Genomic DNA, 8,802 nt, shown 5'->3' with positions numbered 1-8,802 from the left:
GCAGAGGGATCATTGCCTTGGGAGCCAAGCTGGCATGGAGGTTAGAACTCAAGGCACATCCTCAGAATACATTAGCTGAGTAAATGAATGAGTGAACCCGGCAGGCACTACAGCAAAGCTGAAAAGTGTATTGTGTGCCAAGGACTACGCTAAGTGCTTTTTGTGGGTTATCTGCCTCAAATTCTCAGCAAGGTAAACATTTTTGGCAACCCCATCTTATAGAAGAGCAAACTGAGGCACCAAGACCTTCAGTGGTTTTGCCAAGGTCACTCAGATTCTCTAATTATAACCACTACATTATAAGGAGAAGGAGGCAAAGCATTTTAGGGTTTTGTTTACTTGATTTAGCTGGAGCTGATGCCTTTGAGAGCCTGCAGGGTATTGGGTACTATGCACTGTGCTGAGTGCATCCAGCTATGGGTGAAGAATGATACCCTCTTCTCCCAGTCTATGGACCACTCCAGCCGGGAGAGGACACCAAACTCATGTCCCATGTTGAGGTCCAGGTAGAGAAATTATTGGTCCTGAGCTGGAAGCACAGGTTGCCCAAACAGGAGCGCTTCCTGGAGATTAATGGAGCAGATTTATCACTTTTTTATTACCTTGACATCAGCCCTGGATATCACAAGCTGGTTGGACTGGCCCATCAGGTGTGGAGTCTTTGATGTCTCATCAACTCAGTTCATCTGCAGCAAACAGAACTATGGATTCACCCATTACTGGTCAAACACAAAGCCCCTGATGGCCTTTAAGCTGGCATTGCAGACTTTTCCTGGCTGTGGAGGATAAGATGCATACTGAAGCCCACGGTTGTGGTTGGAGGCTGCAGGTAAGAGGACTTCCGGGTTCTGCTCTTCCTGTGCTACTGAAAAGACACTTAGCCCTTTGGGCCTCAATGAAATGGGAGAACTACGCAGAGTGACACTCACTCTTTTTTTAAAATTTTATTTACATATTTTTTTGTACCACGGATTGAACTTGGGTCCTTGTGCTTGTGAGGCAGGTAGTAGCACCACTGAGCTAAATCCCTGGCCCAGACCCTCGCTCTTTTTAAGGCTCAAGTAGCCTTGGAGTCTATGGGTTCATTTTTACACTGAACAACATGCCACAGCTGGGGAGAAAAAAACAAAAAACAAAAAAGGTGAGAAATCGGCTTTTCTTCCTTTGTATGACTTCAGAGCAGATGCTTATGGAGCAACTACCATGCACCAGGCACTGAGGATGAAATATGAACAAATCAGAAAGAATATGCCCTGCTCTATGAAGCTTGCCTTCCATGGGCGGGTGGGCAATAGGCAATAAACATGGTACTAAAGTAATAGCTTGTGCTAGCAAATGGCAAATAGGACAGAAAAAGTCAGCAGGAGTGGGGGTTGTTATCAGTTAGCTCGTGTCCCTCAAATCCACAGGCTCCCTGGTACTGGAAAAAGAATTCACTAAAAAGAAAAAAAAAATCAGCATGAAGTCCTGACCACGCCTTCAGAACAGAATGTGACCTCTTTGGGAAGTGCAGTCATTTCAGATGCAGTTAGCTGAGATGAGGTCCCCTGGATGGGCTGGGCCTGCTCCTGTCTGACGGTGTCCTTATAAAAGGGGGTAGACTGACCACAGCCACATACACGAGGAGGCCACCATGGGGACGTAAAGGCAGGGGTCTGAGTGATGCAGCTCCAAGCCCAGGAACACCAAGAGCCAGAGTTCAAGGAAAGGCAAGGGACAGCTTCTCAGGGAGAGAGATTCTGCTACTCCCCTGATTTGAACATCTGGCCTTCGAAACTTGTGACCTGCTGCCAAGGCAGGTTGTGCACATTGCCCAAGGATTTCAGTGTGGCAGCCATAGCAAACTGTTTCAGGGTCCTGACATTTAATCAGGGAGATAGACTGAGGAAGACACTGAGGAGAAGGTAATAGGAGTCCAAGTCTCAAAGGAGGAGAAGGAATTCACTGGGTGAATATTTGTGTAAGGTCATCAGGCAGTAAGAGGAGCCAGGCAAAGGCCTGATGTGGGGGCCGCTGGCCGGGAGAGTAGCAGGTGCAGTGAGGGGAAGAGGAGGCAGGGCCAGGTGGCTGTGTGCAGTGAGCCCAGAGACCGTAGTCTGGAGGTGGGAGTCGCTACAGCTGGTGGGGGAAGAGTGGCCGTGTTCCAGGACTCCAAGGGCTCCTGTGGCTGCAGTGCCAGGCGGTGTCAGAGTCCGGGTGATCCCAGACGAATCCGAGTTCCTGCCCAGCCCAGGGAACTTAGTGATGGAGTGAAACCTGTCTCGACCTAAAGATAAATAAACTTCAAAATAAAGAGCTGTGTCCATAGCTCAGGGCCAAGCCCTGGGTTTAATCCTCAGTACTGAAAAATATTAAAAAGTGAAGTTAAAAAAAAAAGAAGTCAAAGGTCAAAGCAGTAATTTAGGCATCTTAACCTGGTCCAAAGGGGTGATAAGAAGTAGCCAGGCCACGGAGGAAACTGTCTGCGTATGTTTGCCGTCTGACCAAACAATACGGTGAGCGCTTCAATTCCTAAAGCTCAAGACTGCAGAAGACGCCTGGCCATTAATCTCTCCCACAGTCCTCCCCTCACTTGAACACTCTTGCCATTGTGTGAAGCAGTTCGGGAAGTCCTCCTCTTTAGAGCGTCATTAGTTGCGTTATCGTGGCTGCCTTGATGTCCTGAATCAGTTCGCCTGTTTGCCTTCTGCGGTCATTGTGACTTGCCATAGAGCCGGAAGTTTCCTGGGGCCCGGATGGGGTGAATAAGGTGGATGAGAATGCACCATATTTTTGCAAACCTGTGTTTCTGTTGGACGGCACTTGGCAGCAGGGTTCACCGTGTTTTGTTGTTTTTTATCACACTTCATAAAGACAAGAAAGTGTGTTCACATGGAGGGGCAGTGTTTTAAAAAATTCAACATTCCTTCACCATATATTTTGTTCTTTGGTTTTTTCTTTGCTACCAGGGATTGAACTTGGGCCCTTGGCACTTTCAAGGCAGGCAGTGGAACCACTGAGCCAAATCCCTGGCCTCACCATATATTTGGATCACACCTCATATGCACATTCACCCACAGACACCCACACATACAGGCTATGTATGTGCATAACATATTAATATATACATATGTAATTTTAATCATCATGATGAGAAAAAAAAAACATTTCCTTTGTTAAAAAGGGAAGAAGAAAGACTGCAGACCGAATTTGTGCTCTGGCCCTACCAGCCATCTTTCCCTGGCATAACCTTGCTGCCTTCCAGGCTCCTGGGAAACAGACCTGACCACACAGATTCGCAACACAGGAGCTGCACCGACCTGGCAGTGCCCTCGGGAACAATAAGTGAGGAGCTTTCGCATCCCATGGAAAGTCTGAAGCGGAGACAGCCCTGGAGAGCTGCTCTTGGAGGAGGCAGCCCTGACAGGAAGCAGCGAAAGCCCTGCGGCAGCTGGGGAAGTGGGTTTCCCATCCCGAGCTCACCCTCCAGCCTGCTGCAGCACCCTCACCAGGCTCCACCCTGCCTGACCATTACTTACTCCTCGTTATGGCTGAGCACTTTAAAGTAAGTTACACATGGAAATTCTTTACAACTAAGTGTTTCATCATGCATTGCCCCCAAACAAGAAAATTCTCTTAACTGCAATACCACCTCTACACTTTAAAAAATGAAAGGGCGAGGTGGTGCATGCCTATAATCCTAGCCCTCCAGAAGGTTGAAGCAGAAGGATCACAAGTTCAAGCCTAGCCTGGACCATTAATGACACAGAGAGTCCTTGTCTCAAAAGTAAAAATAAAGAGCCTGGGATTGAGCTCAGTGGTTCTGCCGCCTGCCTTGCAAGTGCAAGGAACTGGGTTCAATCCCTGGTACCAAAAAAATAATAAATAAATAAAATAAAATAAAAATCAAGCCAGAGATTTGGCTCAGTGGTTCCACAGCCTGACTTGCAAAGTTACTGAGTTTGAACCCCAGTATCAGAAAAATAAATAAATTAATTACTTAACTAATTAAAAGGTTGGGATGAAGGCTCTGGGCTTAGTATTCACCACTGAAAAACACAATCAAGATATACTCAAATTATTCCAAATATGTCTCAATTTTTTTTAAGACTTTTTTTTTCTAGAACTAAACTCAATCAAAGATAAGTCCGAGAGCCTCTTTGAATCTACAAAAGTCATCTCTGCTTTTCTTCCATGACTTTGCCTTTTGGAAGAATCAGACCTGTCATCGCAGAGAATGTTCTGCATTCTAGATTTGTTCTTGGAGGGAGGGTTTCTTTCTGTGTAGAAAGCCCACTAGTTCAGCCCCTAAATTGAGTCTCTAAATCAGCAGAAACTCTGCCAAAAACCATCTTTCTGCTGGATAAATTCATAGGCAACTGGAAGACCTGAGTTCTGGCCCAGCATTTCTCTACTGAGGAGAAATTTTGTCCCCTGGGGGAATTTGGCAATGTCTGAAGGCAGTTTTTATTACAAGTGGGAATGCTACTGAAACTTAGTGAGTAGAGGCCAGGGATGCTTCTGAACGACAGTGCTCACGGCAGCTCCCTTCATAAGGAGGTGCTTGGTCAGGAACATCTACAGTGCTGAGGCTGAGAAACCGTGCTGCAGTCTAGGACTCTGATATCCAGCTTGCTCAGTGGCCATCTTGTCCCTGGGCCCCATTTGACAACTCATTCCAGCTTCCACCAAGTTCTGCTGCACGACTGGTGACTCTGCAGCTGGGACTGAGTGGTCAGGACCCTTCCGTGCCCAGTCCACTTCTGACTGACAGCACTCAGCTCATATCCTGCCTCATTGAAAACATCCTCTTGCACAAACCAGATGGGAAGGGAAGGGAAGGGAAGGGAAGGCAAGGGAGTCTCTGAACATATGCTGAAGGCCTCTCCTAAGATGCTGACCACTCTTGTCCCAAGCCTGCATGTAGACCAGCTGAGTATCTACTGTGAGCCAGCTGCCTGACCTCTCACATGGCATACATTACTGGTTTAAATTTTAGATTGTTAAAACTCTGTGGCAAATTGCACTTTCAAAAAATGGCCAAAGCAAGCTGCTGCACCTAATAGATTCTTCTTATAATATGACTTGGCATTCCTTCCACCCAGAAGTGGGCTGTTCATGGACCTAGGAGGGCTGATGACTACCCTGGGAGTGGCAGTATGTGGCTTCTAAGGCCAGATCATAAGAGGCCATGTGGTTCCCACTGGAGCTCTTGTTGGGATATTCATGCTTGGAATCAAGCCATCATGCCTCAGGCAATCCAAGAAATCCAAGGCAAAATCTGCAGAGATGAGCCAAGGCTCCCAGCACACAGTCCCGGCTCGGCTCCCACCAGCCATGTGCGTGTGCCTTCTTGGATGAGTCCCCAAGCCACACCTGCTCACTCTGCATGGAGTAGAAGTGCCTGCTCCTCTGGGTGGTGCCCAGATTTCAGATACACGTGCCAAGTAATGCCTGTTGCTGTTTTCAGGCTCTTAGTTTTAGATGATTTATAATGTAGCCACATATTATGATCCTGGGTATAAATACACTTATTTTATAGTTGAGAAGGCTGAATGTCAGAGTGACCAAGTCAGATTTCAAACTCCAGTCATCTGGTTTCATAACTTGTGCCCTTCACTGCCACATCCTATGGGGCCGGTGGAAGTTAACACATGATCGCTCATATTAAGGAACCTGAAGTTTATACATCAATAAAAAATAAATTCTGAACTCATACCGTCCATGGAAGGATAATATGTATTTGGGAAAGTTATTCTGTGGAAAAATCCAAGCAGATATGTGAGGTATGAGGTGTGCTTGAGCTATGCTGTGGATTTTTTAATTAAAAAAAATTATTGCAGCAAAAGACACATTGCCATGAATCCCCCTCGGAACCCTCCCTTTGCCTCAAACACACACATCACACCATCCTGCCACTTCTGGAGCAGCTCTCGAGTCCTCTTCCGCGTTTTGCTGAGTACCACCTGGAGGAAAAGCAGGCTTGTAAGAGTGTAACCATGTGTCCTCGTTCACCTGTCCCCCGGATCTGGCATGTAGAACTTCTGGCCCTTCCCCAAAGCCCCAGAACCATGCAAGGTGAACATCTGGATGGATTCAGGACCCTGAGGCAGCCACAACAGTTAGCCTGGAGCCCTCACAGCAGAAGACATCACCCTGCTCAGTAAGTATCCAGAACAATAAGATTAATGTGTTGAAGCAAGGAGGGATATTTTGAAGGGCATGAATGGCAGTGTACTTTTTTAAATTGTAGTAGCAGGAAAATATTAAACATGTACGGTGTTTGCAGTAGTTGTATACCAGCAAAAAATTTGAAAGACCTTAAATGTTTCTCTGAAGTAGAAATAGCTGAAAAAAAATATTAGCTGACATTAACAATACAGTTGTGAAAACTAGGTGACAACTTGCAGACGTTATCCCAAAACTGTATTGAATGACAAAAGCGAAGCAGGAAATGAAATGTGCAGCAAGCTCAGGGCGACAAAAAGAGCAGAGAGAGGTCATCATCTTTATCACCTCCAAAGTCCCAGCACTTTGAGGCTGTTCTCTAATTTCAGCTTTCTAACAACACTGTGAGGTGATATCATTATTCTTGTTTTTCAGTCAGGCAATTGAGGCCCAGGAACATTCAGTAGCTTTCCCCAAATTGGATGTAATACAAGACAGGGCTGACTATGGGACTCCAGGACGGGAAGGAAGGGGAGGAGGTGCAGGACGAGGCCGCAAGCGGGTGCACAGAGGTGAGAGCAGGTAGGACGCTGGAGATGAGGCCTGGTAGCTTCTGTGACCATTGTTTTTGCCATTGGTTGGTTTCACCGCTTTCCAGGGAAGTAGACTTCCCTTCCTCGTGATGGCTTCTTTGTGTTCTTTTCAGCCAGAAGCTGCTACTTAGCAGCTGGCTCTGCACCGAGCCCAGGGACACTGAGACAAATGCAGTGTAGGTGGCTGGAAGGGACTTCTGGTTAGCTGGGCCGGGCTCACCCTCCAGGACATCTAAGGACATGGACTGGTGGGTGGAGAGAGGCTGGTCACAGTGAGTCTGTGCCCTGACACCATCGGGAAGCAGACCAAGGGCAGAAGAGGGACAGTGTGTGCCTAGGGTCTTACTGCTTGCTTTGACCTCTGTGCTTTTTTTAATTCTTTACAGAAAAAAAAAAAAATATATATATATATGGAGTGCTTTTTTAATAGTACTCATTTGCGGTACATCTTAAACTGTGTCATGTAGCTGTCCCACCTACCCACAATGAACGTACTCATGATGCACCTGAAACAGAGAGGCCAACTAAGCAAAGACCAGCTTTGCTCTCACAGCTCCCTGGGGTGGAGAAAGGAGGAAACAGGAATCTCCCTTTCATCTGGCTGGCACTCAACAGTTGGAGGGGACAGTTGTGTAGCCAGGACGGCCCCCAGTGACACTTGCTGTCTCGTATCCAAAGCTTTATGGATGCTCTTGAGCTGCGAGGGGATGCCCTGCATGACCAGAAGGCTCCTGGCTTCCAGGGCAGGACGCAAAGGACGCTGTGGCTTTCCACCTTCCTGCTTCTTGGACTGTGGCTTGGAGAGAAGTGATGCACTGTGTCCTCAGGACACAGACTCAGATGATCAGGGCCGGAAGCCCAGGGCTCCCACACCTGAGGCTCACCTGAGCCTTCAGTTGGGGCAGTCGGACCTATACTTGTGGCTTCCTCAAAGGGGGCTCAGCTAAGCTGTCCCTAACATCTCGACTAACAGACCATTTCTGGTCCATGTTTGCAGCGCCTACTGTTTCCAGTCCTTGTGTGGAGCTGGTACATGTACATCACATCTTCATTCTTTGTCCTCCTTCCCCTCCCTCCCCCTCCATCCCTGGACCCCCTTCCCATTTGAGAAAGCTCTGTTTCCCATCATCTTTCATTTTGCTCTGCATTTTATAAGTTTGATTTCTGTATGGCGAGTTGTTTTAAGCCACTAAATTTACGGGGAACTCGTCACATAGCACAAGGTAACAACTGTGACAACTTCACAACTGCTTTGTTTTTTTGTTTTTGTTTTTTTTGTTTTTTTTTTTTTTTTTGTTTTTTTTTTTTTTGGTACCGGGGATTGAACACAGGTTCCTGTGCTTGCAAGGCAGGTGGCAGAACCACTGAGCTAAATCCCTGGCACTTTCACAACTCCTTTGAATTTTCCAAACGCAAAAGAGTTTAGAGTCAGTAGATTATCTCTCTCTTTTTTGAAACCAAAAGTGTTTTATTATTTTGTTTCATTATTATAGGTTATACCTGGGTGTTGCAAACAATTCAGAAAATGCAGGGAAGTGTAACAAAAGGCAAAATCCCTATAATCCACAGCAGTACAGAGACAACTGTGGTGACACACATGTCCTCATAACATGCACATTTTACCTTTCTACTTGTTTTGATTAATTAAGCCATCTTCAGGCAGAACACGCACAATGTAAAGCCTTAAAGCAATACCACAAGATAGGCAGCTGAATTATATTCCCCAGAGAGCACCTGTCCCACCCCTGGGAGTCAGCCACCTTGTTTAGTCTTGCAGAGTTTCCGGGAGGGGTCTCGGCCCTAGAGGCAGTATTGCTCCTAAGGTAGACTGCTGACCCAACAGGTGGAATCTTCTATACCATTTTCTTTCTTTTAGGACTGGACATTGAACCCAGGACATTCACAGTGAGCTGTATCTCCAGCCCTTTCTTATTTATTATTTGGAGACAAGGTCTTTCTAAGTCCCTACATTGCCTAGGCTGGACTCGAACTCATGATCCTCCTGTTTCAGACTCCCAAATCACAGGCAGGCACCATCACACGAGGCTTTGTATCATTTTAT

Source organism: Fukomys damarensis, unplaced genomic scaffold, assembly GCF_012274545.1.
Source record: "Fukomys damarensis isolate Sample0158 unplaced genomic scaffold, DMR_v1.0_HiC HiC_scaffold_5, whole genome shotgun sequence".
Classification (NCBI taxonomy): Eukaryota; Metazoa; Chordata; class Mammalia; order Rodentia; family Bathyergidae; genus Fukomys; species Fukomys damarensis.
Note: the sequence above shows the minus strand (reverse complement) of the source record.